Source organism: Galeopterus variegatus, unplaced genomic scaffold, assembly GCF_000696425.1.
Source record: "Galeopterus variegatus unplaced genomic scaffold, G_variegatus-3.0.2 Scaffold835, whole genome shotgun sequence".
In the NCBI taxonomy this organism is placed as follows: domain Eukaryota; kingdom Metazoa; phylum Chordata; class Mammalia; order Dermoptera; family Cynocephalidae; genus Galeopterus; species Galeopterus variegatus.
This window is the reverse complement of record NW_007726946.1, coordinates 403,357-413,421: the sequence shown is the minus strand read 5'-3', so window position 1 is coordinate 413,421 and position 10,065 is coordinate 403,357. Positions and strand designations below refer to the sequence as shown.

At 43.3% G+C, this 10,065-nt stretch overlaps 1 protein-coding gene across 1 annotated transcript in view; it reads left to right on the top strand.

Annotated features, from left to right (window-relative positions):
* The first annotated feature begins 6,432 nt into the window (after positions 1–6,432).
* Positions 6,433–10,065, top strand: part of GLG1 (golgi glycoprotein 1) — a 140,335-nt gene continuing 136,702 nt past the window's right edge. The window contains exon 1 of the mRNA XM_008572774.1: positions 6,433–6,480. The gene's annotated coding sequence lies outside the window, so the exon portion shown is untranslated. The remainder of the gene's footprint in view (positions 6,481–10,065) is intronic.

Genomic DNA, 10,065 nt, shown 5'->3' with positions numbered 1-10,065 from the left:
GGAGCAACACCGAGGGTTGCAATCCCGTTGCCGGTCCCCGGTCCGGTACGGGGGCAACACTGAGGGTTGCGATCCATTGCCGGACACGGAAAAAGACAAAAAAAAAAAAAAACTGCCAGCCCCTACTTAGTTTTATTTTGATGACTGGAAATTCAGCAGGAGTGACTCCATTTTGGTCTGTTGAGGCCTACTGCAGGAGCTTAGTTCAAAGGCCTCCTATAATTTTATTTAATAATATTATTGCTCCTTTGAAGATAATGTGCCTTTTTTCTCTGTCTCCTTTTAAGATTTTCTCTTCATCTTTGATTTTCAGCAGTCTGACTATGATGTGCCAAGATGTGGTATTTATTCTGCTTGCGGTTCACAGAACTTAAATCTATAGATTGATATCTTTCATCAGTTTTGGAAAAGTCATAGCGGTATCTCTTCAAATATTGAGTACACCCATTTTATTTCTCCTCTCCTTTTGGGACTCTAATTACACTTTGTGCCCTATGTATCTCTGACACACTGTTCTTTTATTGTTTTTTCTTCAATTCTTTTTTCTTTTTGTGCTTCCTTTTGGATATTTTCTATTGACCTGTGTCCAGTTCAGTAATTCTGTCTTCTGTCATGCCCAGTCTGCTGTTAAAATCACCTAATGAATTTTAATTCAGTTCTAGAGTGTTCATTTGATTATTTTTTTATGAAATCTAATTTTCTCTTGAAATTCTCTATTTTTCATATATTTTCTCTTTTATTTTATTTAACATATTAATCATAGTAATTTTAAAGTTCGCATCTTATAAGTCCAATATATGGATCATGTGAGGCTTTTTTGTTGTCTTTGTTTGTTTGTTTTAGTTAGTTCATTTTTATTTTTTTTTTAGCATTCCTTATAATGTTTGATTCGATGTCAGATCATGTGGATACAAAATTGTAGAGGCCCTGGATGATCTTTCTCTAAAGAAAGATCTTGTAGACAGACTACTGGTGGATCACTTTGACCCCCACTTGGACCCCACTGGGACATGTTTTAGGCTTTATTAAGATTGTTCTATTGTAGTTTTGCCCTTTCTTCTAGGCCAAGGTCCTTATTCTAGGGTGTTGTCTTTTTTCCTGGGGTGTGGCTTTTACTCCTGTGTTATAGCCCTTTTGAGAATTCAGCTAAGTTCCCAGAGTGTTTACCAAGGCTTTTATACCTCAGCAGTGTTTAAACTTTAACTCTGTTTTCTTGTGGAGCTGCTGAAATCTCCATTCAGTTTATTATTCTCTTAACTATTGCTTTCTTCTAGATTTGTTGGAGTCTCACCCTGTGCATGCACAGTTTAGGAGTCGGCCAGTGACTTAAGAGAAATTTGTTCACAGATTTTTGGCTTTCCCTGTGGTTTCCTTTTCTCTGGTGTTTTGACCCTTAAGTCCCAGTCACTCTGAATGCTCTGAATTCCTACTTGTGTATATTTTGTCCAGTAAGATTGCTACTTTCTGCATCGGTTCTCTTCCTCTGAGCCACAATTTGAACAGTACACAGAAAGAAATCTGGGCTGGAGCTCATCTGTGTACTTCCCTTTTCTTAAAGATTGTAGCCCCTCATTTCCTGACTACATTGGTTACTTTCTTATTACTTCCAAAGACATTTTATATATTTTATCTAGTTTTTGTGGTTTTATTTCAGTGGAAATAAACTCATAGTCATGGTTGGAATCAGAAGCCTCCTTAATTACATAATATATACGGTCTATAAGGGCCTATATGATCTGACCCCTACTACGCTTCTCTTCCCTCATTTCAATTCAGCCATACCGGCCTTTATTTTGAATGCTTATTCCCACTCCTCAGGGTATTGAACTAGTTGTTAACTTCTGCTTTTGGAAAACTTTAAACCTATTTCCTTACATGGTTGCCATCTGTATTAGTCTGTTTCCATTGCTTATAACAAAATACCTGGGTGATTGGGTGACTTACAAAGAAAACAAAATTTATTGCTTACAGTTTCTGAGGCTGGGAAGTCCAAAGTCCATCTGGTGGTGGTGACAGTGACCCAGGGGTCTCACATTGCAAGATGGTGGAAGCAGAGAGAGAGCAAGAGAGACAGACTTTCCTCTTCTTTTAAGACTCTCAGAGCCACGCCCATGACCACCATTTTTAATCCATTCACTACTGCATGGTCCTATAATCTAACCACCTCTTCAAGGCTCCACCTTTCAATTTCCATTATAGGATTTCCCACCCTCTGAACAGTCACAGTGGGGGATAAGTTTCTAATACATAAAACTTGGGGGACACAATACAAGCTTCAGTGAGTTTTGGGGGGACATAACTCAATCCACTACACCATCTTTATGCAGATCAGTTCTTAGCTCAGTTATCACTCAAAGAGTCTTTTCCTAAGTGCCATTATATAAAAGCTCCTCCCTTCCCTAGTCACACCATATATATTTTCTTCATGGCAATTATACTATCTGAAATCATCTTGCTCTTTGTTTACTGTCTTATTGTTTATCTCTCATATAAGCCAGTTCTGGAGCAAAGCCTGGCACATTAAAAAATACTCAACAGGGCTGGCTGGTTAGCTCACATGGTTAGAATCTAGTGTTGGTAACACCAAGGTCAAGGGTTTGGATCCCTGCACCAGCCAGCTGCCCCCCTCCCTCAAATGTTCAAGAGATGCTTATTGAATAAATGAATTATGGAAGTGAGGATCAAGAAACATATACATGTTGAAATAGACGTCTTCGGACATGAATCTTTATTTATACCTAGTTAGCTTTAACAAGGTGTCATAAAAATGAAGCCTCTGCTTGTACCAAGTCATTACCTCTACTGAGCCAGCAGAACATCCATGTGTTCTTTGATAAGCAGTCCTGCCTTGAAGTGCCCTATAGGTGTATATGGTGGACCTATAATGTATATATAATGTTTACAGTACATATAGTATAGTGTATATTTAGTATATATAGTATATGTAGAATATATAGTGTATATAGTGTGTATATGGTGTATATAGTGTGTATAGTGTATATATAGTATATATATAGTGTACATAGAATGTATGCAGTGTGTATATAGCATGTATACGGTATATATAGTGCATATAATGCATATACAGTGTATATAGGGTAAAATGAATTTCCTAGTTTCTGATAGAGATAGTATATTTTATATTGAAAAGTGAATGGGGCCAGATCTGAGTTAGATCAACCATCTTTCCACTGGTTTGGGGGGTTGTGCCTTCTGTAAAGTGTAGGCTTGCCTGACACAGCCTGAGCTGGCAAGGTTCCCAGATTTCTCTTGGTTTCTTGCTTCTTGGTCACTGTGATTTCAAGATAGGCACATGTACTCCTCCCTATCTCTAGAGGCAATCTGTGGTTGGGTATAGGGTTTCCTCAGGGTAGGCTGAAAGATAGGCAGTTGCTGGCGTCTGTGTGCATATTGCTAATTTCTAGCTTTAAACTGGTTTAAAATAATCTCCCACTTGTCTGAGCACATGCAGACCCAACATTGAAATTAATGGCCCCTCAGGGACTTCTGATGATGTGTTTAGCCTGTCTGACTAAGACGTATCTTTGCCATGTGTCTGCTCATGAACATGTACATTTATCTGCAGTGCCTACCAGCTGCCAAAAATAAATAAATAAATAAATAAGGGCTGGCCTATTAGTTCAATTATTAGAGTGTGGTATTAGAAAACCTAGGTTGGGCCGGTCCGGTGGCGCACTGCTACAGTGCGCCGCCGGCGCTCCCGCCAAGGGTTCGGATCCCACATACAGACCGGTTCCCGCTCACTGGCTGAGCGAGGTGCGGGTGCAGCACCGAGGGTTGCGATCCCGTTGCCAGTCCCGGTCCAGTCCGGGCATGACACTGAGGGTTGCGATCCGTTGCCGGACACGAAAAAAGACAAAAAAAAAAGAACACCTAGGTCAAGGGTTCAGATCCTTGTACTGGCCAACTGCCAAAAAACCCCAAATCTGGACTGCCTTAGTCAATGCTCAAGATTGGCAACAGCCTCAGGATCATTTTTAAACATGATGAGCAGTAGGGATTACATGTCCCAAGCTTCCTCATTCCCCAACATGCTGCATTGGCAGACTGGGATAAAAGTACACCAGGGTGGTGGGAAGACCCAGGGATTTTGGTTGAGATTGTCTACAGGCTAGCAAAGTTCATCCTGGGCAGCTCACTCAATCTCTTTGAAGAACATCTCTGCACCATTCCTCAGTTTAATTAGAACCTTACCCAGGCCTGATGCATGGTTCAAATGACACAGTGGATATGAAAAAGCTTTAAGACATCATCTCTCCTAAGGGGAAGGAGGGGACACTGGTGTGGTGTGCATAAGGTGCTGCTAAAGATGCTGCATACAGGTCAGAAAAATTGTCACTGGGGCCGGCCCGGTGGCGCACTGCTATAGTGCGCTGCTTGGGAAGTGCGGCGGCGCTCCCGGCCGAGGGTTCGGATCCCACATACAGACCGGTTCCCGCTCACTGGCTGAGCGAGGTGTGGGAGCAACACCGAGGGCTGTGATTCCGTTGCCGGTCCCGGTCCGGTACAGGGACGACACTGAGGGTTGCGATCCGTTGCCGGACATGGAAAAAGACAAAAAGGAAAAAAAAAAAAGAAAAGAAAAATTGTCACTGACACACAGATTTAATCTAAGTCCTCAAAGATGTGTTTTGATTTTTTTTTTTTTCCCATCCTTTAAACATGAGTCTAAGTTTTGGCTTAGAATCAGGACTCACACGCAAAGGGTTTCGGTTTATTATTAATAATGACTGTAACTTTTTTTTTTTTTAAAGATGACCGGTAAGGGGATCTCAACCCTTGGCTTGGTGTTGTCAGCACCACGCTCAGCCAGTGAGCAAACCGGCCATCCCTATATAGGATCCGAACCCGGGGCCTTGGTGTTATCAGCACCACACTCTACCGAGTGAGCCACGGCCGGCCTTTTTTTTTTTAAATTTATTTTTAATTTTTTTTTTTCCTTTTTATCTTTTTTCGTGACGGGTAACGGCTCGGTGTCGCGCCCGTACTGCGACCGGCAACGGGATTGCAACCCTCAGTGTCGTGTCTGCACCGCGCTCAACCAGTGAGCGGACAGGTCTCCATATGGGATCCGAACCCTTGGCGGGAGCGCCGCCGCACTCTACCGAGTGCGCCACCGGCCAGCCCTTTAATTTATTTTTTAAGATGACCGGATCTTAACCCTTGACTTGGTGTTGTCAGCACCAGCCTCTCCCAAGTGAGCCAACCGGCCATCCCTATATAGGGATCCAAACCCGTGGCCTTGGTGTTATCTGAACTGTATTCTCCCAAGTGAGCCACGGGCCCACAGGTATTTTCTTTATTATCATTTCTAATCTTCGCAATTATACTCTACATTTGAGCTCTTGCCTAGTCTGCCCAGGAGCAAGGATTATGACCCAGGTCTTTTCTGACCTGTGCTCTGAACCCATATTCAATGCTGCCTTACTCTCTAGGTAAGAAAGACTTTTGAGGAAGGTGGAAAGGAAGGAGGGAGAGATGTAAGAAAAGGCTCTTAGATTCCGGAATACACCTAGTCGTGTAAAGTCACCTCTACACACATAAAGTTTTTTTCTCCAAGTCACTGAACTGCCAGAATGGTCTACCAGCCATCTTGGTTGTGGCAACCCCAATTCCTCTGATTTTTTCTGTGACGGCAACCAAGGGAATTAGACAAAGCTGCCCTACCTAGGCTTTTTGAGGAGTCCCAGCAACCCTCCCGGTAAGGAGCGCCGCATTCCCGCTCGCCAGCTCCAGGGCGTGAGCCATTTCAAGCTCGGCCATCCCCCTGGCCCTGCTCACAGCTCGCGGGTCGCCGCCGGCTGGGGAGGGGCTCCGCGGGGCCACGCCGGCACACGCCCGAGGCTCCGCCCCCTCCTTTAAATACGCGACGTCGGCGGGTGCGTCGTGCTCGCCGCGGACTCAAGATGGCGGCGTGTGGACATGTACGGAGGATGTTCCGCTTGTCGGCGGCGCTGCAGCTGCTGCTGCTCGCCGCGACCGGGGCCCAGAAACTCCCGGTGCAGGGCGGCCACAGTCAGGTCAAAGGCGCGGGAGCCAACTATGTGTCCTTGGTAGGGCAGGCTGGAGGCGGCAACCCGGCGGGTCAGCAGCTGCCCCAGCTGCCTCAGTCATCGCAGCTCCAGCCGCAGCAGCAGCAGCAGCCGCCGCAGCCGCCTTTCTCACCACACTTTTTTCAACATAGTACTAAAATTTCCAACCAGTGCATTAAGACAAGGAAAAAAAAGGCACACAGATTGGAAAGAAAAGAATAAAACATTTTCTGCTGACAGATGACATGACTGTCCACACAGAAAGTCTCAAGAAATCAACAACAAAAAAAATCCCCATCTAAAACAATTGAGAATGCATAATATAAGCTCAACACACAAAAACTAATTGCATTTCTAACTATGAACACATGGGCACACCTGGAGCAACAACCTGGCGGTGCTCGAGTGCCTGCAGGACGTGAGGGAGGTGAGGAGGCGGGACAGGGCTGGGAGGGCCAGGCCTGGTGCGGGCCCGAGGGTGTCGCCGGGCTTGGAAGCCGCTGACGCTGGTCTGCTGCCCTCTCTTCCTCCGTGGTGCGCTGGCTCCTTTCCTCCCTGCCCCTCTCTCTGCGGTCGGGGAAGAGGACCCCACCCCCACCCCTTCCTTCCCCGGCCCTTGTTTCTCTTCCTGTTACGGGGGTCTGAGACGAAAACCTCAGCTCCTGGCTGCAATCTGGGAAGGCCCAGAGCATGTTCCTGTGTTTGCCCTGTCTTTTGTGTGATGCTCAGTGCAGAGTGGCTCCTCGTCGAAGACCGGTTTAGGATTTTGCTGTCAGTTTCGACTCGAATAATTTGTAGCAATCCATTTAAACGTGAAAAATGGTTGGCGTACTTAAGCTGTTAAAGAATGATCTGCTGTTTATTAGCACTAGATAATGTTTGGTTAGGTAACTAGGTTTCTGTTCTGATGTGTATTGTAGACAACAGTGAATTACCGTCTTTACCCTATTCTTTTGTAATTCGCAAATTACTGTTATTTATTTACCTGGTGTTGAAGCTGATGTATACTCTTTTTTCCCCCCTCGCTTCCTTTGGTCACTTTGTAGTGAACTTAATGTTTAAGCTATTTACTCTAAGTGATTTGGAGCCCAAAAGCTTGAAAAGTTGGGACAACAGTTGAAGCTGCAGTTCATATACAAGTGTTTGTGATTGGGTTGTGAGGTCTTGCTCTTTTCAGAGTTGAAAATGATTTTATTTTATTTATTATTATTATTATTATTTTTTTTTTTTAAAAAGATGACCGGTAAGGGGATCTTAACCCTTGACTTGGTGTTGTCAGCACCACGCTCTCCCAAGTGAGCCAACCAGCTATCCCTATATAGGGATCCAAACCCTTGGCCTTGGTGCCATCAGCGTCACACTCTCCCAAGTGAGCCACGGGCCAGCCCTTGGAAATGATTTTAACAGTACCTCTTATTGAAATCTAGATTTGATGTTGCTTGATGTGATTCAGTTAAGTGACATTGATAATTTCTTCTCTAAATTTAATACTGTAGACATAAACACATATTTGACAATTCTCAAAGTTAGGGAGCATATCTGCTAGGAATACTTTTCAAAGGTGTGGTATATAGAGGTTAGCCCCGAAGGTTGACAAGTAGAATGAAGCTGCTGCTCTGTACCGTTTCATTTGGGAAATTGTTTTTATCAGAATTGTCTAAGGCGTTCAAGGCCATGGGAAGACCTCTGGTTTGTAGAAATATGCTACTCTTGAAGTTTTCCTCCATCCCACTGAGATAGTTGCTCCAATATTCTATACAAAAGTAATTTCCAGGGCCGGCCTGGTGGTGCACTGGAGAGTGCGCTGCTTGGGAGCGCGGTGGCGCTCGCGCCGAGGGTTCGGATCCCATGTGGAGACCGGTTCCAGCTCACTGGCTGAGCACGGTGCGGGCGCAACACCGAGGGTTGCGATCCCGTTACCAGTCAGTAAAAAAGACAAAAAGGAAAAAAAAAAAAGTAATTTCCATCCTGTAACACCAAGGTCAAGGGTTCGGTTCCCTGTACTGGCCAGCCACCAAAAAAGGAAAGAAAAGTAAATCAGAAGGGGAAAAGACATGTATAATTAGGAAACAGAAAGAAAGGGAGTTTTCAGAGCCATTAGAAATGTGGGTCCTGGGCCAGCCCGTGGCTCACTCGGGAGAGTGTGGTGCTGATAACACCAAGGCCACGGGTTCGGATCCCATATAGGGATGGCCGGTTAGCTCACTTGGGAGAACGTGGTGCTGACAACACCAAGTCAAGGGTTAAGATCCCCTTACCGGTCATTTTCTGGGGAAAAAAAAAAAAAAAAGAAATGTGTGTCCTTACATGACTTCTATAGCTTGAAGACTAGAAGGATGAGCCCTTGTTAGTCTTCATTCTTCAGCTGCTGTCTAGTAGATATAGCTAAGATTCTTAGCTCTGTTAGACTTTTTGGAATCTTCTATTTCGTCTTTAAGCATACAGAATAGGTGTTGTTTCCTCAAACTAGGATCCTAATACTATATTGGTGACCAAACACATTGTTAGTATTTTGTGGTAGAAACAGGACATTATTAGGGAAAGTGGCAAAAAATGGCTCATTCAGGGAGTGCATGTCTCTTTCTTTGTGTGCACTATGGACATTTGGAAACCTCCACTTACAAAAGCTGTCTTTGTCATGCATGTAGAAGTGTGTAGAGACATACATAATCCATAAATAACTTAGATTTAAGAGTCTGTCTTTTTTTTAAAAGATGACCAGTAAGGGGATCTTAACCCTTGGGTTGGTGTTGTCAGCACCAGGCTCAGCCAGTGAGCTAACCAGCCATCCCTATATAGGATCCGAAGTTGTGGCCTTGGTGTTACCAGCACCGCACTCTCCCAAGTGAGCCACAGGCCGGCCCTGGAGTCTGTTTAATTTAGTGAGTACTATCTTTCTTGTATTACTTAGTTTAAAGAAAATTACACTGGCCTGAAAATTTAGTCCCAGTTCTACCATTGACTGTAAGATAATATCTCAACAAGGATATTATTTCAGTAGCTACATTTTTCTTCCTTTGTGGGAGTGATATATAAACTCTGAGGGTAGGTACTATGTTCTATATTTCCTTTATCGCTTTCCAGAGTACCTAATTCAATGCTGGGACTCAGGAAATATTGTTGATTTATTGAGATGGTAAACTAATGGAGGTGGTTTTATGCTCCAAAGGAAGAAAGGTGTCATGTAAATTGGAGACGGAGGTATTTATGGGGGTTAGGGGACCAAATTTCCAATTTAATCACTTTTCCTCCAATTTTATATACAGAAATATTGAAAGAAGAGTACCACGAACACCTGTGTGTATTCTTCAGGAGGTGGAGTTATTTTTAAACTAGTTTTCTTTTTCTTGAAAGACAGCAAAAAGAAATTTTATTCCACTTAGTTTGAGATTAATTAAATGTTATGTTTGAAAGAGCATAACTTAGGGCCGGCCTGTGGCTCACTCGGGAGAGTGCGGTGCTGATAACACCAAGGCCACGGGTTCGGATCCCACATAGGGATGGCCGGTTGCTCACTGGGTGAGCGTGGTGCTGACAACACCAAGTCAAGGGTTAAGATCCCCTTACCGGTCATCTTTTTTAAAAAAAAAAAAAAAAAAAAAAAAAAGAGCATAACTTAAAGAGGTAAACTTACTAGCTAGGCACATTTGAAGAGAAATGTATCAAATACGTTTTGTACTTGCTGTTCAGTAAATATGACTATTTAATAAGGAAGTAGACATGTACTTTTTAAAAATCCTTTTGCATTCAAGTTCAGGAATGTGTATTTGGAGTTAGAATTATGAAAAGGCAGAGCATTAAAGTATTTAAGTGGTGGTATAGTAAACCACATTTTTACCTAGAAACGATATGTGGGTATGTAGTGTTAGGTTAAGTCTTAAGTTCAGATATTTTAAGGTTCTCTCTAGTGTGGTTCAAAGTTATATAGTAATTTACACACAAAATTTAATTGAAAGTACATATGGTTACTTTTTTTTTTTTTTTTTTTTTTTTTTTTTTTTTTTTTTTTCCG